This window comes from Cydia fagiglandana, chromosome 16, assembly GCF_963556715.1.
Source record: "Cydia fagiglandana chromosome 16, ilCydFagi1.1, whole genome shotgun sequence".
Taxonomy (NCBI): Eukaryota; Metazoa; Arthropoda; class Insecta; order Lepidoptera; family Tortricidae; genus Cydia; species Cydia fagiglandana.
This window is the reverse complement of record NC_085947.1, coordinates 4,311,689-4,338,534: the sequence shown is the minus strand read 5'-3', so window position 1 is coordinate 4,338,534 and position 26,846 is coordinate 4,311,689. Positions and strand designations below refer to the sequence as shown.

General features: G+C 37.9%; 1 protein-coding gene and 1 long non-coding RNA gene across 2 annotated transcripts in view; both read right to left on the bottom strand.

The window, feature by feature from the left end:
• LOC134671780 (transient receptor potential cation channel trpm) overlaps positions 1-26,846 on the bottom strand; it is a 410,982-nt gene that overhangs the window by 150,690 nt on the left and 233,446 nt on the right. The gene's annotated exons all lie outside the window — the stretch shown is intronic.
• On the bottom strand, positions 17,080-17,350 carry LOC134672291 (uncharacterized). The gene is made up of 2 exons (XR_010099317.1): positions 17,281-17,350; positions 17,080-17,147 (listed from the first exon to the last, which is right to left on the bottom strand). It is a non-coding gene; the product is annotated as an uncharacterized LOC134672291 (long non-coding RNA).

The window sequence follows — 26,846 nt, the reverse complement described above, 5'->3', positions numbered from 1 at the left end:
AATTGAGAGTAAGGACATTTAAATACGGTGTCTCACCAAAGATTCAGTTCTTCGAAGAGTTTTCTTTTCACCTGAGCGAGTTGATATTATTCATTTTCTTTGCTTAAATCTTTCGGAATAAATGTTTCCGTTCGCAATTAATATTCAACTTTCAAAGGAAATTAAGCTTCGTTGTTTTTGCGGCGGCCCTTGATTGGCAAAAAATGATTTCCGCGTTTGAATATATTTTATTTTTACAAGCTTTTATTTAGTTTCACCTGACCGTTGTCTGTAATCAAATAATCTTGCAAGTTAAATTTGATCCACTTCCCGGTTTCCGATTGAGCTGAAATTTTGCATGCATGTATAAATCAGATGACAATGCAATATTATGGTACCATCGAGCTGGTCTGATGATGGAGACAGGAGGTGGCCATAGGAACTCTGTGATGAAATAACGCAACCTAATTGTGTTAGGGGTTTTTAGAATTGTCTCGATGAGTATTAGTTGTCTGTAGTAAGAAAAGTACAGTCAGCGATAAAAGCTTACAGTACCAAAAATTGAATTTTTGCCAAAAACTTGTTATTTTTGTTATCCGTCTGGATTTCATACCTATCGTTAAGTAGAATCTCAAACAAAGGTAAATTCAGGTTTATTGATAAAACTATTGACCAAAAGTCTATTTTATTGATGGATGAAAATTTTTATTATTGTTTTATTTTTAGAAGGGTTTATTAATATTTTTCTATTATTGGTCAAAAAACCCTTTTTACTTCATCAACTCTTATATTAAGGAAATTTTAAGGATAAACAAAAGAAGATCGAGATAAGGGTCTGACATTGATAATAAATAATAATTTAACATTATACATACCTCTACGCATTACGCGTATCCAAATTCGTCGAAATATTGAATTACGTCCGACCCTTTTTTCCTACAATCCTTTATTGTTTTTATTCTCAGAAATATGTAAAAATCACAAGATATTGCAGAGATTTCAATACCGCGTGTGGCCTGTAATACGAGCAAAACATTTAACTGTAGGCTGTACTCCTCATTCTGATCAACATTTGTTCAGCAACTTTTGAAAATAACTTGTGATTTTATTTTTAATACACTTTAAAGTTTATTCTAAGACGCAATGTATTGCGAATTTTGTTATGTTTAAGGCATGACAAGCAACGTCAATCACAAATGATATGGCGTGGCGATGGTGTCCATTGAAGATAATGTTTATTTTGTATGAATAATTGGAAGTATAAATACTCGTACTTCATAATTTTTAAAAGTTGTTGAACAAAAGTGTCACCGTTTGAGGAGTACAATCCATGTTTTAATTATTTGCTCATGTTACAGGCCACACCCGGTATACAAACAGCAAGTAGCAACACTCTTAACTGGACATCGGTGGACCTTATTACAAAAGGCATAAGGCCCATCGATGTACTTAGGGTTGGCACCACTTGACGTCCTTTTGCGTGCACGACCACAGATAAGATAATCGCTTGAACTTTGACAACCCTAAATAGCCCAAAGGAATAGTGCCACACATTAAAAAGGGTTATAGCATGATTCATCCCTGAATCGCTGTCATACTTCAGTTTTGTAGAAAGTGTCCTTTCTGTACGGTACTATTATTTATTCTGTGTTATTACCTATCACTAGCAGCCGGGCTAGCACATGATTGGCGCGACAGTATCTCGCGGCGAGATTGACAACCCATCGTTATCTAACCATGTCAATTAAAGACGGTTAATGCAACTGTCGCGACGCAATTATGTGCTAGCCCGGCAGGACACATAAATTCATGTCATGTGGGTTTAGTTATGCTAATATGGACACATACACTGCACAAGCTGTATAATCCGCCTATCAGGATCCTTTGTTTACCAGTTTCAACAAAGACCTATGTAGACTAGGCTCTAGACGTTTGCGTGTGTTTGTGACGGACGATACACACAAGACCATCATATGGACGCAAATATTGTCGCGCATATCGTATCTTAAGAGCCAACAGGAGTGGTCATTTCTCCATACAAACGTACTCGACTGTTTCCTCCATGGTTTTTGATGCTAGAGCAATAATTTTTTCAACACAGATTAATATTGTCAATATCTGTGTCGAACCGTTTTGCTTTTTTTGATATTTTTGTTTTTTAAGGCGCTAGAGCCCTTCAAAAATGGCCGAAATGGCCTAATTGACTATGCCGCAACGAGAGGCGTAGTATTCAAAACTGATATCAATTAGCCAAAAAAACAAAACGGTCCGACACAGATAATTTCATAATCATTTATATTTCCAAATTTGGTTACGATTGCTTAAGTTTTGGAGGAGGAAACAGTCGAGTACGAAACCTCCATTTTGAGATTTTTACGCAGGATTTTTCGCCTTGTCCTTATCGCACTAGTTTTAGGAGCCGCTTCCGTTAGCGAGACGGTTACATTTATCTAAAATATTTAAAACTCAGCTCCTGTTTCGTCTTAAGCAAATTTTTGACGCATTTAAAGTTCGAATCAGGCCGTTAATTAGGTATTCTATTTTGGAAATTATATAACGTAGCTTCTACTTTATCTTTAAAGACGATTAATCACCAGAGTGGGAAGAGGTTTTTTATTACTGGAAAGTGTCAGCGAGATAAAGTTTAATTAAGTCTTAAATTCTGCCGTAATTTTCCTCGTAATAAAATTAGCCATTTAATTTGATTGGATTATTGGATTTGTAGCTAAATTTGAAAATAGCTTAATTAATTGCTAAGCGGATATTTATAGGGAAAAGAAGTTTTTTGTCAAATATTTAAATATTTTTGTTTTTTTTTTTATAATAAATTATTTTTCTTTCAATGGTAGAGTCTGTGCAGAAAGAGAAGTGTCGTGAAATGTATTGTACGGGACCCAATACATTCTAAAACTCTTCTCTTTCCGCACAGACTACTAAATATAACACTTTAAATATATTTTCACCACACCAGCTCGGAAAGGCTTACTTTGCACTTCAAAAACTGATAGCAAAGTTGCATTTTATTCACATGTGAGGCAAAGTAATCAAATGCAAATTTCGAGTTGTTTTCTTATGTTTGGTATTAGAATTGACTTTTAAATGACGATTTTGGATGATAAATATTTAATAACATTCATTTGGATTTGATTTGGTTTGATTTTGTCTGATATTCTACATTTAATATTTGCTTCGGTTTGGTGTGGTGAAAAATTTTGTGTTTCACTCGGGGGCAAATTTTGTTTAACCCTCGTGCTTTGAAACCCTCGCATCGCTCAAGATTCCATTTTTCGAATTTGGAATCTTTCGCTTGCTCGGGTATCTATATTAGCACAGCGGTTAAACAACAACTTCGCCCCCTTGTAAAACAAATAACTATTATTTTATCACCCATCCTATTATCTTAATACGAGTACAAACCCAAACTCAATAAAGTTGCGTAGTTATATCATCTAGTTCCTATGGCAACCACCGCCTCCATCATCAGATCAGCTCGATGTTGTAATTATTTTGCATTATAACCAGGCCTTTCATAAATATACTATTTCAGCCCAATCGAATCCTTTTTGGCGGTCGGCGCCCCAATAGGTACTAAAATTCAATATCTGAGAGACCGAGCTTTGCTCGGGAAATATAAAAACTCAAAAAATCGCGTTTTCTCAGAGATAAGACCTGGCTAGGTCAATTTTTCGCCGCCGATAAATTTGTCGAGCGATAAAGATACGATAGAGAAACTATTTGACAAGAAACGCAACTTGCGCTACGGCGTTGGCGTAGCGAGGATCGTAGCATCTCGTAGCAATAGTTATCTGGGTGGCTGCTACGAACTATAATTTCGCGTTCTCGCGTTATCCCGACATTTTGCCATGGCTCATCCCAAATCCCAACACAACTAATGACAACTAATCCCAAGAATTGACGAACCATCATTTTATATAATAATAATATATCTATCTGCGACCCTGAGGCGTATTGTGATTATACAAACAGATTATGAATTTGATCTCGATTTGTTATAAATATAATGTAACTGTGAAAAAGTGAAATTTTTTCGACCAGATATAACTTTAATTCATACAAATACAACTGCGTTGCATTCCTATTTCAACGTGTCCAAGGAATCTTGACGCGTAAAAATAAGTATACAAAAACACCTAAAAACATATCTTAAATATTTTACTTATACCACATCAGTGACAAACAAGCAAGCGGCCCGCCTGATGGTAAGCAGTCACCGTAGCCTATGGACGCCTGCAACACTAAATGTGTTGCGTTTTACCAACCCTTTAAAAACCTGTAAACTCCTGTTTTGTAGAACCCTATAGAGCCTATCGAAAAACCTCGGCAGTGAGCTAATTCCACAGCTGGATAAGGCACTTGTCCCACCAAGGGCGAGTAAGCGATTAACTATCGGCGATTTTCTCGCCCAAGAAACGAACAAAAGATTAGGATCCTGTGTTAGTAAAAGAGACACATATATTAATAGTTCATCGCTGGCTGTTCACACTGCCGGCGAGAACACTCGCTCTACTAGTTTGTCGCCGCGATAAGATAAAACTAGCTCAGCGGTACTCGCTCGGCGATGCTCGCTTCGTAGTTTGAACAAGTCTGCGACGTCTGCGTGTTCGGCTACGCTGCACCGCCCGAGCGAGTGACGCGAGTATAGCCCGTCGCACTCGAACACTCGCCTATAGCCGAGCGACAAATCTATTGGAGCTAACACTCGCTTCTCGCCGCTCGCCCACTCGTTTCTAGTTTGTCGTTCTACTCACTTATCGCTCATCGTCGGCGGTGGGACAAATGCGCCTAAAGCGAAGAATCTATTTTCACGCGCAGAGCCTGACGAAAATATTCTGACAACAGGCGGCAACTGAATTTGTCGCTTAAACGCAATATCACGAGTTGTCTACAAAGTATACCATATTCGTTACCTTCACTGTAATATACACCTTATCTTCAAAACATAAAGTCTAATATGCATTGCCTGATATAATCAAACAAGAGCTTGCGTAAGTTACCATCCCCTAGGTAATTTGCACTCGAATACCATTACCCACAGATCGCATATCCATTTCGAATTAAACCTGCCAGCTTAACAAGACCTCTAGTTATAGGAATATACACTCTATATCCTAGTAGTAAGGTAGTGACAGGTGGAAAATGATTGGTTGTAATGATTGACGGGTTATCCTTCGGGTCATCTGATGAGGTCTGACGTCGAGATGATTGGTGGGTGAATAGGCTTGATGTACCTGTGAAATATGATAGCTGCGAGATTAATTGATGTCACAGAATAAGTAATAGTACTAGTACCAAACACACACACACTCACACAGACACACACAGTATACAGAAGACTCACTCTCAAACAAAACGCGTCTGTTACGATCAGGACAGATATGGCCGCTAGGTGGCGACAGCGCCACGCGCGGTTTATGGCTAGCCACCAAATTTGGTGTGGAACGGATGTACTTTTAGCAAAGGTACGAAATCGCGGAGTGAGCCACACCTGTTGATGTTGCTGTAATTTTTGTAATATACAGGTATGTATGAACAGTTATCAATCAATAGTGTATAGAATCAGGCAATAAAGGGCCCACTGATTAACAGTCCGCCGGACGGTATTGGCCTGTCAGTTAGAACAAAATTTTGATAGTTCCGAACAACTGACACGCCGATAATATCCGGCGGACTGTTAATCAGTGGGCCCCTTTACTTTGCGGAAATCCATATTAAAAAAAACCAAAACCAAATTGCTAATTCGCGAAAAGATAACGTGCTAGTCAATCATGCAGTGTATACTTACTAGCGTATTTTAATGTTAAATTTTTTTAATGCAATCAATGTTAAATTTATGCAAAAACACGCAAGTAAGTATAAAGGTAGCCACTGACGAGCCTTCCAACAGTCCAAATAGCGTGGCTGCAATCCGAACCGGACCGTGAATATCAAAAACGTACAATGTTTAATATTAGGATGCCGTCCATTTGGATGAATCCATTGTAACGGCATCCATTTGGAAGGCTCGTCAGTGGCCTGCTTTAGCACATTATCTTTTCGCAGATTAGCAAAGTAATATTTTGGTTTTAATTCAGTTATTCCACAATAAGAATTTAAATTAATATAAATTTAAATTTTACTCAAAGATGTTACACTGCGCACTGTATATTTTACGTAATTAAGCATTAATTTTAATGTGGCAACTTATCAAATTACAGGGTTTTGTATGAACAGAAAATGTTACAGCCCGGCATTATTCCGAATGTTATGACTAAACTTGGAAGTACAGAACCTCAAGAAATGCTCACATTTTGCGATAGCAGACTATTCTAATATATCTAACTATTCGCTAACGCTACGGTCAACCAAGTCAAAACGGAGACTTTCGCGCCTGTCAATTTCATTATTTTATAAAACAAAAGGGACAAAATTGCTTTTAACTGTCTTGTCCCTAAACATATAACGAATTGGAGTGTTTTGTAATGGTGTTTAATTTAAAAAAAGTCTTTTGTGAAGATAAAATTTAGTCGTGATATAGGAGAGAACGAAAATAATTATTACCCAATATATGAATCCAATATTCATGAATATACCTGTTTAATGTTTATCCAAAATTAATCGCCGATAAACCCGGAGAATCCCTATTAATGATGACGTAAAAGTTATAGAGGACAATCGGGATCGGACGTCAAATACCGGTTTCAGATTTCCGCCCTATCCCCGGGGTCCTCCATTACCCCCCACTCCCCCAGCACGGTAGGTTCAATGACAGCTTGTCACACCGAAACGGTACTGTTTCATAAATACGAGTAAATGGTACCGGAACTTACTCAAAGGGTAAAATAATATGTTATTTTACCCTTTGAGTACTATGTCAAAGATGTCATCCACACGCGCGGTTTCAAAGTTGTTGTTATGGATATCCCACACGGCTCTTTTATGATACCAATTTTTGGAATTATTGTGTCAAGTATTGGAACTTGTCGAATATTGTACTTCGAGGTACTCTTTACGATTCACACACTTTTTACAACCTTTTTTTTAACTTGCCTTGCCCATTGACTTATATCACAGAATAAATAATAGTAGGTAAAGAAGACTCACTCTCTAACAAAACGCGTCTGTTACGATCAGCACAGATATGGCCGCTAGGTGGCGACAGCGCCACGCGCGGCTTATGGCTTTCTCCAAAATTGGGGTGGAATTGGGGTGGCGCGCGATTGGTCGCTACTATAGTTGCGTTAGACTGCACGTTTGGCTCGAGTTCGTGAGTAACACCGCTGAACTAGCACCATTCTAAAGGCTGATTTAGACGGCGGGCGAACTCGCATGCGATTTTAGTTACATTGCGGACTGTTGGTTACGTCCAGTTCAACCGACCAATCAAAACCCGCAATGCAATCAAACTCGCATGCGAGTTCTCGCATCGTCTATATGTTAGTGCCCAATAAGGCCCGTCTTCATAGTTATAAGAGAATGAACTTATGCATCTCGCTCGTACTCGCATATTAGTGCAAGCGAGATGTATAGAGATTAAGTACGTTAGCGAATAGTCAGTTTAACACTGCTGAGGCAGTCGTGGTAAGGCTACAGTTTTGCTACGGTCAGGCGTGGCTCACTCCTCGAATTCCGCGATTCTGTCGCTTTGCTACAGGTAGCTAAAAGTACATTCGTTCCACACCAATTTTGGGGAAAGCCATGAGCCGCGCGTGGCGCTGTCGCCACCTAGCGGCCATATCTGTGCAGTAGCAGGCGTGTCTCACTCCGCGATTTCGTCGCTTTGCTACAGGTAGCTAAAAGTACATCCGTTCGCCCCAATTTTGGGGTTTGCCATAAGCCGCGCGTGGCGCTGTCGCCACCTAGCGGCCATATGTGTGCTGATCGTAACAGACGCGTTTTGTTAGAGAGTGAGTCTTCTGTACTTAGTACTATTATTTATTCTGTGGCAGTAGTAGTGCTGTCGTAACAGACGCGTTTTGTTAGGAGTGAGTCTCCTGTAGTACTATTATTTATTCTGTGCTACGGTGTAACAATAAACGAGAAATCATTTGTAGGCATCTATTATTAACGTCGGAAATGGCTTGGGATCCTGTGACAATTAGTTTCGTCAACTTCCGATAGATGAGAGATGGCCGACCGGAAATTTGACCGCAAATATGTACGTGCAAGATTAATATCGACATATTGATTATTTGGATTTGAACTGTCTTATCAATAAGCCTGAATAGTATTTGCACTGAAATAGATGTCATACAATACTAGTTTGATCAATTCTTGTTTGTACCAATTAAATAATTATTAATTATTAATTCATTTATTCATATAAACAATTACAATGATACATATATACAATAAATGCGCCAAACTGGAGTAACCAGTTTGTTGGCGCGCCGCCCTCAACTCTTACTTAATATTAAGGTAAATGTTTACAATCGTGACTTATATACTATTGTTAGTAGAAAAGAAAGCATGCATTTTTTAACTATTTATATTGTTATTGATATTTTAATATGTACATGATTTAAAATAAAAATCACATGCAGATTTACAATAACACATGTAGATTTGTAATAAAAATCTGATTTGGAAAGCACCGATACGAAACCTGCATTAATCTGCGGAGAAAATTAAAAATGTATGGGTCGTGGCCGGGAGGCAGGACAGCGCCGTGCTCGGCAGGTTTAACGAGCTGCATGCTCCGATTGTGCGTGCGCCTCGGTGAACCGCTCGCACGGCTGTCATGCAGGGCTTTGAGTTTTAGATTTGTTATTTAAGTAATAGTAACCTCACTTTAGTTGTAGTACCTATTAGTTTAGTATTAATAATTTTAGTTTTTTTTTTTTAGTTGTAATTTTAGTTTATATTTGTTATTTTAAGTACGTACTAACAATACTATGGACCTTGTTGTCTGAAAATAAACGCATTTTTTTTTTTTTTTATAATACATTTCAGTGAAGTATTTAAGACCGACCGATCTCAAGGGTCCAGTCTGAAAACCAGCGCTAGGCCCTCTGCTTGGAGTGCTTGGCATATGCTGAGATTGGAGCCCATTGCCCAATCATTAGTATATTATTATAATTACCTACCTTTCTAATTAATTTGTAACTATTTTAGTATTTAAGTTGTTACTGTACTTTTGATAAGGTATTTTTGTGGCAATAAATATTTTTCTGATTCTGATTCTGATTTTGGCCTACCTCCAGCTATGGAACGTATCTATGTATTGTCAACTACCTATATACAGTGTGGAAAAATAAGTCGGGCTCTGGAGGGAAACCACCTTAAATCCTTAAGTTGGGTCATTTTACTTAAAGGAGACATTCCCATATTTTTAATAAGTTTTTGGCAAAAATTTCATTTTGTACAAGCTTTTATCGCTGACTGTACTTTTCTTACAACGGACAACTAATACTCATCGAGACAATTCTAAAAACCCCTAACACAATTAGGTTGCGTTGTTTCATCACAGAGTTAATTCCTATGGCCACCTCCTGTCTCCATCATCAGATCACCTCGATGGTACCATAATATTGCATTGTCATCTGATTTATACATGCATGCAAAATTTCAGCTCAATCGGAAACCGGGAAGTGGATCAAATTTAACTTGCAAGTTTTTTATTACAGACAGACAGACAGACAGATAGACAGACAGACAGACAGACAGACAGACAGACAGACAGACAGACAGACAGACAGACAGACAGACAGACAGAGAGACAGACAGACAGACAGACAACGGTCAGGTGAAACTAAATAAAAGCTTGTAAAAAGAAACAAAACTGCAAGCGGGAGCGATAAATCGATTTAGGTCTTATCTCTGGGAAAACGCGCATTTTGGGTTTTTATATGTCTCCCAGATATTTTTAATATATTTAATAAATCATAAGGAAACTGTAACGAAAAACCACATATGAAAGGTAGAGAATAAACAGACACGTCTGGCGATTCAGCATCCTCATTTGTACCGCTAATTGAATCACAAATCAACCTGGTACTCGTACGTTGACTTACACAGAGTCAGTGGGAGAAAAAGATCCGTTATACATGGTGGAAAAAATTAACGGGCCCTGGAGGAAAACTGCCTTGAAACCTTAAGCTAGCACTTTACTCAAAGGAAACATTCTTTTATTTTTTTAAAGAAACAAAACTGCATTCAAAGTTTTGTTTTACAATTTGCTTGTCTTAAAATATTCTGTGTACCTACTAAATTTATATTCTATTTTATGAATATTTTGTACGGCAGGCGAGTGTAAGACCTAATGTTTATTAATAGTAGTTTATGTGACTGCTACATAATGAAAGGCATTAAAATACGAGTGTGGGTTTATGAAACGAATGAAATGAGTTTCATAATAGTATCACACGAGTGTTTTAATGCCTAATTATGTACAGTTACATACACTGCTTTATCTACACACATATTATAAACTTTCTATGATATATTCACTAACTTGATATTACAGCCGATTTTGCTCTCTGGCGGAACTCGCGGATATGACATGGCGTCTCCGAAATATCTTTATCGCACATTTTACACGAAACTTTTGTTATAGTTCCTTTAAAAACAACAAAACAAATTATTTTTTACTTATAAACTAATTAAAAGATAAACTGTACGTTAAATGGCGGCAAATGAAAACTTTTTTCACGCACGTCACGCATCCGTAGTTTTTTTTTTAATTCAGAGACAAACTAGAGTCGGGGTCGATTACCATATCGTCCGATACCAACTTACGTGCGAGATTTGTCAATATTGTATGCAATTGTCATTTGATTTCGAATAAAACGTCATCTCAACGGATATTAGAATAGGGGTCAAATCAAATTGCTTTTTTTTTCAGAGATGTTCGAAATTTGAAATGCATTACCAAATCGATTTTGATATAGTAATGAGCTATTACCACATTTTCACAGATAAGAAATTTGCTGTAACAAAACAGTTTATCGTAATGTGGGCCATTATTTACGAATTTTGAAGGCATCATAGACAGTTTATGATATGTGTGTAGATAAAGAAATTTAATTATTTTTAACACGCTTTTATTAGGTCGACCTGTATGTAACTATGTAATGGAATCTAAGGTAACAAATTTAACCATCTTCCAAGGATCGTAGCGTCATGAAAATTGGCAGCTGTATGTAGTTCTGATGACAATACAATAATATGGTACTGATGATGATGAAGCCGGAAGATATGAACTGGAACTTCATGATGGAACATCGTATCGTATCATAGCTGTGTTTGGATTTGTTAGAAAAGTCTTGTAAAGAACTTTGACCACGATTAGGTTTCAAGGTCTGATGATGAAGCCGAAAGATAGGCACTAAGTTCAATACTAAAACTACAATTTTGCGCTGAGACCCCCCCCCCCCCCCACATACAACCTCGCTCAATTAAGCACACAATTGTCTGTACAATAGTTCAGACGCAGTTCATTCATTCGTATTAAGATAATAGTAGTTTTTCCCTTGACGGTCCAAGTCTAAAGACAATATTTTTCTGTCAAGAAAGACAAAGGGCCAGTTTCAGTAAAACACTCGAATGTGGAGAATTAGACATACTCGTAATTATGGGCATTTGGAGTTCCGTAATACCCGAAAACCAACGTGTAGGGGAGACCGAGGTGAGTTGTGACAGAGGAGAGTTGTGACATAGCGCGCGTTTGTTAGTTCAAGTTACGAGCTAACAAACGCACACTGTTGCGACGTAGTTTCTAGTTAATAGATGCCAAAAAATCTACGATGTCTCAACTCTCCTCTGTCACAACTCACCTCGGTCTCCCCTAAGGGTTTACACGAGTTAACTCCCACTTGGCCAAACCTCAAGCTTCACGCGCAAAACACATCTTAAAACAACACAGCATAATTAAGCATATTTAACCGGCGCGTATTTAAATATCATTAAGCAAATTCATCGTTCAAATACAAGAGGTGTATACGCAATTACTTGCCTGTCACGTCCGTGTACGTTCGTAAATGATGTATTACGTGAAGTTTTGAAGGTTCTTCCTTCCGGAACAAGCTGGGTTATTTTCTTTATGTTAGAAGATTGATATTGGAGCGTCTGCAGATGCAGACATAATAGAAAGTCATGACTTTATATTATGCTTTGATCATAATTTAATTTCAATGCGCAGGGATACGTCCTAAGATAGTTATATAAGTTAACCTTAGTTGTAAGTTTAATGTTTCAGTGTATAATTGTATAGTATATTAACAAATTATGGACCCAAAAAGTACCTAGTCAGAAATCAATACATTTTTTTAATAACGTTTTTGGTTTGTGTAGAACGATAATAGACATCAAAACCGCTTATATATTTGTACCGGTTATGTTGTTAATGTTACCGTAACGCTATTTTGGAAGTCTACCGACATTATATTACACCAGTGGCCAGAAACCAAAGATATTTCATTATAACGCGGTGAATACCGTTTGGAAAGTATAATGGTTCCTCTACACGATGGGCCAACGCCGGCTAGTCCAAGGGACGCAGCCATGCGGTAGAATGAGATAGCCATATCACTTGCTCCCTCTAACGCATAAATGCGTCCCTTGGAGTGGCCGGCGTTGGCCCATCGTGTAGACGAGCCATAAACTACGGTACTAAAAGCTCTGTATGTCGCCATGGCAATTTAAATACTTGCATTGCCCCTGTCGCTCGCGCCATTTCATAGCTTAAACGCTCTAGATATATAAAAAAATAAGCCTCAAAATTTGATAAAATTTGTTTTTCGCTCTGGAAAACTAAAAGACTGAATCGGGTGACGTCGCACGTACCGTTTTATCGGTTTTATAGCTTTATCTTTATTTTTTATTAGTTATCCCTGTTTTTTGTGCTCCAAAAATTTTTTTAAAATGCATAGTAAAAAAACATTCTCTATCTATTCCATTAAAAAAACATTTTCATGCTTGAGAAATTGTTAAAAATGAACGTAACCTAACCTGACATCTGGACAAAGGCAGCTCAATATATTCAGGGGTTGATCCGTTTTCAAAATTTGGTACGGAAGCGCCTTTTTGATCCTTTTTATCACTGGGCCGTCAAATAGTCCGTATAGGGCGAGCTCATTGTTTTTTTTTTGCTTCGGAAAATACGTGTTCGCCTTAAAATTACCTATTTACATACGGTCCGCTCTATAGCTCACCCTGAAAATTGTTGACGCACGACCTCGCTTGCCTTTTTTGGAGAATATTGCCTATATTTAAATACGCTTAATCAGTCGGGATGTATATGATATATGAGGTACAAAACCGAGTACCTCATATATCATATACATCCCGACCGATATAAGTAGCTAGTAGAAAATAGCTTGTGTGTGTTAAAGAAACAACTGTTTTTGTTTAACAAGATAACCTTGAATGGGTGATTTGGAGAATATTTGATGGACGCTACCGGCCGATTACCGCCCTAGGGGCTAAACCACCGAATAAATCTACCGTCAGAATGTTACCAAAAGTGCGAAATTTCCAAAGAGAAAAATTAAAAATAGTTCGAAATTTTGTAATAAGTACGTAAAGCAGGTATCGTCTTGGGTCGTCCCATTCGTTTTTCGTCATGTTCTTAAATTAGTCCTATTCTGCTTTCGTCACACATTCTACATTGAAAGCTACCGACAATTGTGACGAATGTAGAATGAGTGACGAAAGCAGAATAGGACTAATTTAAGAACTTGACGAAAAACGAATGGGACGACCCAAGACGATACCGTAAAGCACGGTAAGCTAAAATGCTGTTATCTATTTATAATATTTACCTCAAAAAAACATTCGACTAATTTAAAATCAACTTTAACATTAACTTCTCATTCATAATTCAGTGAAACCTGGTTAAGTGGGACCTGGATAAGTGAGAAACCTCTATAGCTGGGACTCATGGTGCGGTCCCGACACTTTAGCACTGAATTACCTCTGTTAGTGAGAAAAAAAGAACCTCTATAACTGGGATTAGTTATTGTGATTTTATAGTCACATTTACCTCTATAATTGAGACAGAGAGTGTATTTTACCTCTTTTACTGAGACTATATTTATAAGATTACATTTTCCTAATTGTATTTTTTAGAATTTATACGAATTACCTCTGTATCTGAGATAACGTCAATCTATGACCTCTCTAACTTGTACTTTATTGATCTATTTCCGTATTCTTCCTGACTCTTAGTCTATCCACAAATCTCGCATTTGCTTAATTGTGTCTAAACAACTTCAAGTTTAATTTAGTTACTTTATGTAGGTAGTTAAAACTATCGAAACGAAATCTGAAATCTTGATAAGTAACAAGAATAAACAAATTTTCATTTAATTAATTTCTAATACTCATTGCGTCTTCCGTCCGTATCAATTAATTGAAAAAATCTTTCCTTTGGAAAATCATTCAAAATAAATTCAAAGAAATATTTAAATAGACTTATAAAATATTTAGGGATAACGATTATTTTACCTAAACATTTAAAGATAATTACAAAATACCTTATTAACCACCTCTATAATTGAGATATATCCTCTATTCTCACCTCTATTAATGGGACCCTCTGTAAATGAGACAGAAATTTATTTGTACCTGGCCAACTGGGAGCCTGGGTAAGTGGAAAACCTCTTTAAGTGAGACAAATTTCCTCGTCCCTTGAGATCCCACTTATCTAGGTTTCACTGTATAAACATTCTATCCATGTTGACAAAAACTGCTTTTTTTTCATCTCAATGAATCGAATCGCTTCTGCATCTAACGGCAAAATTAAAAGACTGCCTTACCTACCACTCTTACCAGTGCCGCTTCGATTTTAATAATAAAACCCGCCAAGTGTGAGCCGTTTTCGATAATAAAAACGTTTCGATTTCGATTTCGTCGTACGTTTGTTGTATAGGAGCACACACATACTCGTATTTATTTTATTTTGTTTTTAGTATTTGTTGTTATAGCGGCAACAGAAATACATCATCTGTGAAATTTTTAACAGTCTTGCTATCACGGTTCATGAGTTATAGCCGGACTCGCGCACGAAGGGTTCCGTACCATAATGCAAAAAAAAGGCAAAATAAAAAACGGTCACCATCCAAGTACTTACCCCGCCCGACGTTGCTTAACTTCGGTCAAAAATCACGTTTGTTGTATGGGAGCCCCACTTAAATCTTTATTTTATTCTGTTTTTAGTATTTGTTGTTATAGCGACAACAGAAATACATCACCTGTGAAAATTTCAACTGCCTAGCTATCACGGTTCATGAGTTATAGCCTGGAGACAAACCGACAGACGGACAGACAGACAGATGGACGGACAGTGGAGTTTTAGTAATAGGGTCCCTTTTTTACCCTTTGGGTACGGAAAAAACTGATATTTTAAATTGGATGAGATACGCGTCAGCCTCGAAGATGGCAAACATTTGCGGTAAACATTCTCGCTAGAAAAGCAGGAAACCTCGTACTTCCTGCATGCAAGGCTTAAAATTTAATCACATTTTCAGTTTACATTGCGGGCTTGTGCACAAATCACGCGAGGTTCGATAAGGGGAGGGGGGTATATATATAGGGAAACCTCACGTATATTTTTCTACAGTCAACAAAACTAAGAAAAAAAATCTACCACATGAGTAATTACTTTTTCTTTAAACATATCTGCACTCTGCACTCCAAAATAGCGAGTTTTTTTAACGAAAATTGAAAAATAAACAAAATTTTCTATGTACTATTTATCTTAAAGTCAAATGAAAAAACTTCAATAAAATACACGTGAGGTTGTGTGGGGGGAGGGGGGGTAGCAAAAACTTTACCAAATATCACCAAGAGGGAGGGGGGTCAAAAAGTAGCCGAAAACACCTAGCGTGATTTGTGCACAGCCCCTGTAAAGTAAGACTGTCCGGAATTAAGTTTTACTTTGAAGTTAAACTTATAAAATATTTTCGTAGCCCATTCCGAAGGAAAATATATGGGGAACCTAAATGTTCCAACAGTAGTTTCAAGTGTTTTGGAGGTTTTTGCGACTCATTTGCAAGGAAAGAGTGTATAAATCCGCCGTTTTCTTGAATTATAGCCGGAACGGTTGAATAATTTGAGTGTTTGACTTTCTTTATGTGAATACCAAATGATTTCACAATTCCAAGGCTGAGATTCGTTACACAAATGTAAGAAGTGGATTTAATAAAGTTATACATCCAAAAAAAAAACTAAATTCAAAAAAATCATAAAATTAGTCGCCCCGGCTTCGCACGGGTTGACAAATTATACTTATACCTAAACCTTCCTCAAGAACCGTGAAAACCGCATGAAAATCCATTCAGTAGTTTTTGAGTTTATCGCGAACATACAAACGCACAAACAGACGGGGGACTTTGTTTAGAGCAAAACATGTCGGACAATTTTAGCCTAAAAAAGCATAAGTGAACCCTGTATATTCCCTCTATATGCACTCATATAGAGGGAATATACAGGGTTCACTAACCATTTTGATATTATTCAGGTAATATATCTATGCCTCAAGGAAGTTTTGTTTTAAAACGCATCGTTTCCCTCACAATATTAAATCATCTCATTAAACCCGTTCCCCAGCTAACGGAATTTACTGAATCCCATGGCAGCCGTAACCGCGGTAAAATTTATGACCCGTGAATGTCAAAGATAGGTACGTGACGTCATCCGTATTTCCCGAGCCGACGCAAACGGAAACCTCTTGAATCACTTAACGCCGGGATAAGGGTCCGTTACCGGGCTTAGTCTTGGATTTGGAAATTAAGTACCTACTCGCTTCGTTAAATGGAAATAAATATTGATGGCTGTATTAATTAAAAGCAAAATATTACTTTGCTCATCCGCGAAAAGATAACTGCTAGTCGATCAGTGCTAACCCGTTATACTTACTTGTGTATTTTTTACATGCAATTAATGTTCCCACCCTCCCACCGCAAAAATAAATATAACAAACCACCACCAAAAGAACAATACTCGACACTTGTTTCGCCTCTCTACGAGGCATCTTCAGGAGCAGATGTTGACAGTCTGACGCCAGGCAACGGAATCCTTCCTCCCTTCCTTCTTTTCCTTTTGAGTATTGTTCTTTTGGTAGTGGTTTGTTATATTTATTTGTGTATTTATTTTTGCGGTGGGAACATTAATTGCATGTAAAAATACGCAAGTAAGTATAACGGTTTAGCACTGATTGACTAGCACGTTACCTTTTGAGTGACATTCCATTTCCAACTGCAGCTGCAATACTGTTCATTTTACTATGGAAATTGACAATGACAGCGACGCGTTTCCGTAGTAAAATGAACAGTATTGCAGCTGCAGTTGGAAATGGAATGTCACTTTTTCGCGGATTAGCAAAGTAATATTTTGGTTTTAATTAATATGGATTTCCGCAAAGTAACGCCTGATTCTACTGTATTGATGGTTGTATATTATAATCAGGGCTTTATTCTTAGACCGAAAAATTATAAATTATAAAAGTACGTGTACTAAAATACCCCCAACATATTTCTGAACAACTAAATATTGCAACTACTATCAATCACCAAGCACCATTACACCTCAAACAAAACTCGTTGCCCATTTGTTCAAAGTTTGTTTCGGGAAAAGTATTAAGAAGTATACACATGTAAGTTTACCAAACTTGTTCTGCAAGAGCAAAGGGCGTTTAATATTATGTTCTATTAATATGTGGTGATTTTAAGGCCACCACACACTAGCGTCATTTTAGCATCGGCGCTAGTGTGGGTCATCCCAACTCTTACTCTGTATTCTGTAGTAAGTTTAAATCACATATTTTTAACCCTCTAATAGCCGTGGGTTCATAGAAATAGGCAATCAATCAAACGTACCTAACTAAAGTATTGCAGATTTTGTTAAGTGTGTGTGAGTTGTTGTATTTTGTTTTGTTGTTGTACTCACGTATTTTAAGTCAAAGGTTACTCAACATGTCTTCGACTTAAAATACGTGAGTGACCGGGTTTAATATACCTAATCTATATTATACATATATTAATTATTCTATTCGTGTTTCATTACCTTCCCTTGGTTTTTCATTTCCATCTGTGGCTTCATTACTTACTAGGTAAATACTTTGCATGACACCTTAGACCTCAGGGACCGCAATTTGCTGTGGAATTCAATGTCGCCCGCGGTATCTCCGGACCGATACGACCTTCAAATCTTCAAGAAACTCCCATCTTAAAGGCCGTCAATTTTAAATAATTTATCACCGTCGCCCATGGACACCCGCAACACCAGGGGAGTTGTTAGTGCGTTGCCGGCCTTTAAGATGGGAGTACGTTCTTATATAGAAAGTTTCAGATCGATTCTTTTTATGATATGATATGATTTACTTACCTATCTCACAATATACAATAATTGGGTAGGTAAAGTTTTTTGAAGATAGGCAAATTATATTTTTTTCCGATAGTATTCATTATAGCAATCACGGAAATGCAGCTCTTTTATTTTTATTTCATTTTATTGATTAAATATAATTTTTTAAATGATCGATATGACGTTTGTGAGGTGGAATGGCAGATCCCAATAATTCCTTTGCGCGTCGTAAATGGTACGAGATAGAAAAAAAAACGATGTCAACTGTCAGTGTCACTTAGCTCTCATTCCCGAAAAATAACGGACAAGCCTCATGTTACCTTGCGAATTGCTATTAATGTTCTCATTGAGATTTTCGACGACCTCAGCACGACCCACGGACTTCTGATTCCCCACGACATCTGCGCGTATTTGGACAAAGATTGAATTTACTTTCGATAACTTGGCACTGCATAATTATTGGACAACGTTTTCTTCCCCACCCCTACACGACGGCCCCTGCGCTGACCCTTGGACAGAGTTTTGCAAGAAAAATAAGCGAGTTCATACGAGATTGCGAGCAGATTCTACAAATTTGAAATTATTATCATAACAGTGATAAGCACAATGCCGTTGAATTAGAGGAGCAATGGCCGTACAGGAGTACAGATTCAGATTCAGATTCAGATGTTTTATTGGTAAAAGGCAATCATTTTACAAGTACGTATCCGTGAAATACATAGGTACATAAAACTATCTTCACTTGTGTTTTGATTTTTATTATTAAATTGCCATGAGCTGTTAAGTTCGTAAACAAGAAATCGGTCTAATTTTTTCTAACAATTTCAACCATCTGTGGCCTATTTTATAAAGCTACAATTACAATTTACAAGCGGAAGTCTCTTTTTAACCCTAAGTGTTAGAACGAGACTTCCGCTTGTAAATTGTAACTTGTAGCTTTATAAAATAGGCCACTGTTAGTTTTGTGTGGTTATCCTCATTTTATGAATGTTGTTCTTATTTTCAGGTGGATGTAAACATTCATTGGCGGTATTATACTGATGGCTAATTAGAACCATTGAGCCATGACATACTTCCTTGCAGTGTTATTCGGCTAAGCCTCGAGCATCCTGTGAATCTGAAGGATATAATTATTTCCATAAAAAAGAGCAATCGAATTAGGACCAAGATATCCCGAGAATGTAAAGAAATTTTATAAAAAATGCAATAAAATGAAAATGGGAGACTCTCTTATTTTAACAATGTTACAAGATCATGACAATGTTATGGTCTATACTTATTAAAATTTTAAAACCAACATGTCTTTATCTTTGACTTGAAAATGTACAAATGATTTGGGTTAAGTTTTATGAAATGCAACTTATGCTAAAAATCTATTATTATTATAGACGGTCAAGCAAATCTTGTCAGTAGAAAAAGGCGCGAAATTCAAATTTTCTATGAGACGGTAACCCTTCGCGCCTACATTTTTCAAATTTGCCGCCTTTTTCTACTGTCAAGATCTGCTTGACCAACTATATATGTCAAATTATCGTGAACTCGATGTTGCTTAAGGCGTATCCAGATTAGTCAATTTTTCGCCAATCTGATTAAATTGCCCGATCGAATCGGGACGTACGGACGCAAACGCCAATTTGGCTCGCCGAATTCAACCGCCGATAATGACCGATAAAATGAGGTGCGGACACAAGAACACCAATTTGTGAGGCTAGTATTTTCGTTATGGGGCATTTTTTCAATTTAAATGTCTCTAATATCACCATAAATCTAAAATTGGAGATTGACGCCAATTTCATTTCTGATCAAATCGACCGATTTTATCAGTCCCGTCTGGATACCGCTTTAGCACCGCTAAAGGGCGCTGCGCGGTGCGCGCGGATTGACGCATGCGCGTACCGTATGCTTAGTATCTATGGTAATATAATTTTAAAAAATATGCAAATAAAAGGCGGCAAAGTTTATTCGTTGTGCAATACTCAATAAGTTACCGCTTGTTATTTTAATACTCGTAATAAACAAAATGAGTTCAAGTGACGAAAACGACCTGGAATAGACGGCACACCGCCTCATTTGAAAGCAGAAGCAAACTTAATAATGAATAACTAGCTTCCTGCTAAGTCCAGGGACAAATACAACAGGACTTACGACATGCTCATGCTGTGGAAGGACACAAGAAGGACAGCCAAAACGCAAGAAACACCTACTCTGAAAGTGGTTTTTAGCGTATTTCTGTGACCAAGTGAAAACTAAAAAGCCATCTACATTTAATATAAACTAAGAATATGCGTTGTTTTTTTAATTGTATTCGCGTCACTTTACCCCTATTAAATACGCTTTACTAAATTGAATTTGTTTTATTTCCTCACATAATTTGAGAATAGTGCTTACTATGTATACCTCAATGGAAGCAAAAATGTAGTATTTTTGCGAGTTGATACACTTGCTACTTGTGTATAGTGGCAAATGTATTAAACCCGCAATCAACACTAATCAATTTGTAAACAGGCCCCAACGTGAAGCACATTTACCCTACAGACATACTTATCCATATTGACCATATTTGAACCTTTCAACTCTCTTCAAGGGCACGCCACACAGCGTGATCCTATATACTGTTGTAATGTTAATGCTGAAGGATAATAATTTGTGGATTTATAAAATAAAACGAAACGGAATTTACTGGATTTATATTATATTATTTTGGATTTATATTATAAGTTTTCTAAAGTACAGTCGCCATCAGATATATTGGTGCAGCTAGGGTGCTCATAAATATTTGAACACGCCTCTATTATCAGGGCGTGCGTGTTCAGATATTGTGAACACCTTGCCGAGCCCATATATAATAGCCAATAACGACCTAGTTATAAGACTATTACAATCTTAATCATTATGTATGTATAATACAACAATCACGTTTATATAGTCCTCACAAACGTATAAGTTACCATTTTGGCCAATATATCTTCAAAGTTTGGCACCGAATCGCTGTTAAAGACTTTGGTGTGCTCAAATACGCTGAATTTGGAAAGTAACGTCTGTACTTCCTACAAGACGGTACGACGCACTTTTGAGTTCATCTCTGTAATATTCTATTTCCATTCGAACGTTTCCGGGATCGTCTCCATCTATTGTGTTGATACTGAGGTCCAAAATGACTCGTGTAGCAGTCCAAGATTAGAGTCGTGGTGAAGGCGTTAATGAAAATGTTCTCCAAGAAGCAGTGCCAAGTAGTCGAAAGCAATCGTTATCATTATCAAAATATCCGTGTTGATCGTGCTAGGGACGTTAAAAATACTTATTCTAGAAATCACACCGACATCCAATTACAAGAAAACACAAATGTTTCGTCCGTGGTTTCGTTCGACCATTATTTTCCAATTATTTGCAAGTTATTTTCCAAGAATGACACTGACAGTTGACATCGATTTTTTTTCTATCTCGGCCCATTTACTGCGCGCAAAGGAATTAATTACTCGAGTCTGCCATTTCACCTCACAAACGTCATATCGATCATTTAAAAAATTATATTTAATCAATAAAATGATATAAAAATAAAAGAGCTGCATTTCCGTGATCGCTATAATGAATACTATCGGGAAAAAATATAATTTGCCTATCTTCAAAAAACTTTACCTACCCAATTACCCGAATACCCGAATGCCTGAATTAACAATTGGACAGCTTAAAAATTCCAATACCTACAAAAGTTTTATTTTAAAACGATTGCCATCTGCGCGGTTTTCGCGAAGTTCCTATATATAAAAGTACCGATAAATGTCCGTTTGTAACTCCTAACTTTGCTAATAATATTTTATTCATTTCCTTCCGTTCGCAAACTTTTATTTCGATCATCCGATTTCCAAACAAGATTTTTCGCTTTACGCCAAAAGTTAGCACGATACGCCGGTAATACTTTTTATACCGTCAAAAAAAATCCGATACCTCGATTACTTTTCTTTTATATAACGACTTAGCAGCGACTCCAATCACATAATGTATCAAACTGGGTTAACCACTTAACGGGCTTATTCTAGAAATCTAGACTTTGGAAGTACAGGATTTGTGTCGGCTACTTTTTATACCAACAAACTAAATTTTCGATAAGTAATATATACAAATACAATACCTATAGCCTGTACGTAAATACCGGGTGTGGCCTGTAACATGAGCAAATAATTAAAACATAGATTGTACTCCTCAAACGGTGACACTTTTATTCAACAACTTTTAAAAATTACGAAGTAGACTTCCTATTTTTCATACAAAATAAATATTATATTCAATGGACACCATCGCCATGCCATATCATTTATGATTGACATTGCTTGTCATGCCTTAAACATAACAAAATTCGCAATACATTGCGTCTTAGAATAAACTTTAAAGTGTATTAAAAATCAAACCACAAGCACTCGTAATTTTTAAAAGTTGCTGAACAAATGTTGGTCAGTATGAGGAGTACAGCCTACAGTTAAATTTTTTGCTCGTATTACAGGCCACACCCGGTATAAACAGAGTTAAATTAGATATCTCGGTTCACCGCAGCTGACAACAAAGAAACATCAATCATATATGCAAATTTATGCTTCAGCAGCATTTCGTTGGCAAGATTAGTTCATTAAAATTTGAGCGGAGCCCGCGGCTAATTAATTACAGAAGAAACCATGCGCAATGGGCGCACTGAAAATGGAAAGATGGAAAGCAGGGCAGGGGGCAAACCTTAGCTTTATCACAGAATAAGTAATAGTACAACCGTACCGTGAGATCGGGGTACTTTAGGCCTTACAAGGTTACTTTGTCCACCCATGAAAACCCATTTATTGAAATAATAAATTCTTAAAAACGACACTAAACGCTTACACAAAAACAGATTAATCACATAATGTCGTTTTTAGGGTTCCGTACCCAAAAGGTAAAACGGGACCCTATTATTAGGGTTCCGTACCCAAAAGGTAAAACGGGACCCTATTACTAATACTTCGCTGTCCGTCCGTCCGTCCGTCCGTCCGTCCGTCCGTCCGTCCGTCCGTCTGTCTGTCACCAGGCTATATCTCACGAACCGTGATAGCTAGACAGTTGAAATTTTCACAGATGATGTATTTCTGTTGCCGCTATAACAACAAATACTAAAAACAGAATAAAATAAAAATTTAAATGGGGCTCCCATACAACAAACGTGATTTTTGACCATAGTTAAGCAACGTCGGGCGTGGTCAGTACTCGGATGGGTGACCGTTTTTCTTTTGCATTTTTTTCCGTTTTTTTTATTATGGTACGGAACCCTTCGTGCGCGAGTCCGACTCGCACTTGCCCGGTTTTTTTTTAAGAATTTATCAATTCAACAATATAGGTTTTCATGGTTGAACAAAGTAACCTTGGGGAGCTAAAGTACCCCGACGTCCCCGACCTTACGGCACAGAAAGGACACTTCCTACAAAACTGAAGTTTGACAGCGATTCAGGGTCGAATCACATGCTATCCCTTTTGCCATTTAGGGTTGCCAAAATTGAAGTCATTATCTTATCGGAGCAATGCTGAGCTGCCGGCCTAGCCAAGGTTACAATCGCTATCGCTTCGACAGCGAAAAGCTTTGTGTCTCTCTATCACTCTTCCATTTTAGTGCGACAGTGACAGTTGCGTTTCGATCGCTAAGGAGCGTAAGCGATTGGCATCTTGGCTACGCGGGCTGAACGGAGCCGAGTTTGCCCGAAGTCTGGAGTGTCTCCCCACTGGCTTCATAGGCCTATTATCGGCGCCTATGGACACTCGCAACCCTAGAGGGGTTTTAAGTGCGTTACTAGGGTTTGCACGACGGATCCGGAATGTAAGGAAGATCCGCGGATCCGGATCCAGATCCGGATAATTTCATACATTTTGGATCCGGATTGCAAACCCTATGCGTTACTAACCTTTATGTGTACCGTGTACCTAAACAATTCTCAACGTTTCACCCTCTTAGCTACTCCTGAATGTAATCGACTCGCACACACGTCAAGCGATCTTAATGACACCTCGGGGGCGAGCTTTATTACAGCTGCAGGTGCCTTTGTTCCAAGTGCAATTAAAACATATAATATATGCTGCAGCTAAAGGTTATGTTCTGAATCCAACGACAGCCGTGCTGTATTGCGACGTGTTTCATTGGCATAAGAATGCCAAGTTAGAGTTCCCCCACATATGTCGACGCGGAATTGGCAAAATCCGACAGGGAAAAGCTTTATATCCGCGCAATAAGAACGAAGAAGTCGTCGTTCGGCTCGGCTCGCATCGGCCGGCGCCTGCTGCCGTCGATGGCTTTTTCGCTCTTATTGCGCGAACATTAAGCTTTTTCCTATAGGATTTTGCTGAATGCGCGTTGATATATCTGAGACCAGCGTGCAGAAAGAGCGCGGCGCGCTCATTCATTTTTCCGTGGTGCAGACCTTTAAGGCGACAGTCCATTTCAAGGGAGTGCAGCTGCGGTTAGAAATGGAATGTTACCATTAAGGCCCACGCGCACCCGAGCTGCATACGATTGTTAGTAGTTGTTGTTGTTTAGTAGTGTATTGTTGTTGTATAGTTAGTAGCTCGGTACTACTTACAGGGCTGGGCTAGCTAAACTTATAGTAAGTCAAGTGTAAGTCTTGGGCAGTGGTGTAAAAGTCTGTGACAACCCTACTGTGTTCTTGTGCCGTGTCGGCTTTTACGCAAATGGGTCAAACAGATCACTGTGTTACGTTCTTTCCTGTAGACATACACAAGAGTTAAGGGCTATAAAGGTTAATTTTCTTATTTAACCCTTACCCACGTAAAAAGGTCCTCCTTTTATTTACAGAACTATGATAAAATCATTACTTACATGCCCACAAGCTGTTAACTATTGGTCACAGGAGAGAAAAATGTACAGTTCGCGCGAACACGCTAGTTTTCTCTCCTGTGACCAATAGTTAACAGCTTGTGGGCATGTAAGTAATGATTTTATCATAGTTCTGTAAATAAAAGGAGGACCTTTTTACGTGGATAAGGGTTAAATAAGAAAATTAATCTTTATAGCCCTTAACTCTTGTGTATGTCTACAGGAAAGAACGTAACACAGTGATCTGTTTGACCCAAATATCAAAGGCGTCGGTCCACTGTGAGAGCACGCTGCAATGCGGAACGGCAATGAAGTTAGATTTAGAATGTTACCATAAAGGAGACGTTCCGTTTCCAACGACAGTCGCGACGTTACTGTCAGTTGGGATTGTCATTCATTTTACTATGCAAATTGACAATAACAAGTCGCCACGGCAATGCAGCTGCCGTTGGAAAAGGAACGTCACCTTAATGGTAACATTCCATTTCTAACCGCAGCTGCATTACTGTCAATTTTACTATGGAAATTGACAATGACAGCGACGCCTTCAGTACCGGTAGTGCAGCTGCGGTTAGAAATGGAATGTTACCATAACACTCTCTAGACTAGACGTTGAGAACTAACGTCATTTTCCTCTGCTTCATATTCATGTTACATCTCTCATTAGGTGCAGGTAAGCTTGTTGCTGACTCCAAAATCTTGTGCATTTTTCTTTGAACAAATAGCTATGTATTATAAGAAAATCTCGCAAGGGAAAGCATTTCACAGCCAGGCAAAAATGTTCATATTTGGTACAAGCTTTTATTGCTGACTGTACTTTTCTTTCCGCAGGCAACGAATACTCATTGAGACGATTCTAACTACCCCAAACACGAGTAGTTTGCGTTGTTTAATCATGAGTTCCCTGGCACCTCCCTGTCTCCATCATCCGATTTAAAAAATGTCTCGGTCTAGACAGTGACTTTATCCATGTTTTTCTTTTTTTAATTGCATAATTTTATCGTATCTGCTTAATTTAAAAAATTAATTACGTTCCAATTATCCAGCATCTATAAATAACCTAATACCCATGGTCTAATAAAACATGGTCTTCTCTTCCCAGAGTGACACAAGCCTACGACATAATAACATGGCCGCTATATATAGCGCTATCGCATATTATCATATAGCGCTGTCGCACGATGACGTAGGCTTGTGTCAGTCACGTGGCCACGAAAAGACGCGAAGAGAGTACCAGGCGGAGTATATTATTATACCATGCTAATACCGATATCACACCGCGGTTCGCATCGCTAGGAAGAAAGCAGATTATCATGCCGCGTCACGTTCTCGCAAGAGGGCACGCTTTAGTCGATTTACATTATTTTCGGAGGTTTTGTAAAGGCACCACTTAAGACCGAAAAATACACGTGTTTGCTCCCAAAATGGTTTGAGAAATAACACATTAAATGAAACCTCAGTCACGGAGATTTGTTATCGGTCGCCCTTATTGATGTGCTGAAGATTCATAGCGAATCATGCCGATGACTATCAAGATCATATCAAAGCCAATAATAGATCAAGTCGAAATTTAATTATCAGAATAGGTACTAATAAGGTACTATGGGTACTGGGTATGTTGTTATAAAACTGTTTGCAATAGATTATTTAAAACTATTCTATTTAGAGGGGCTCATGAAGGCGCTCTGTTCCACTAAGGTATCCTAGAAACAATAAGAAAAACATTAGG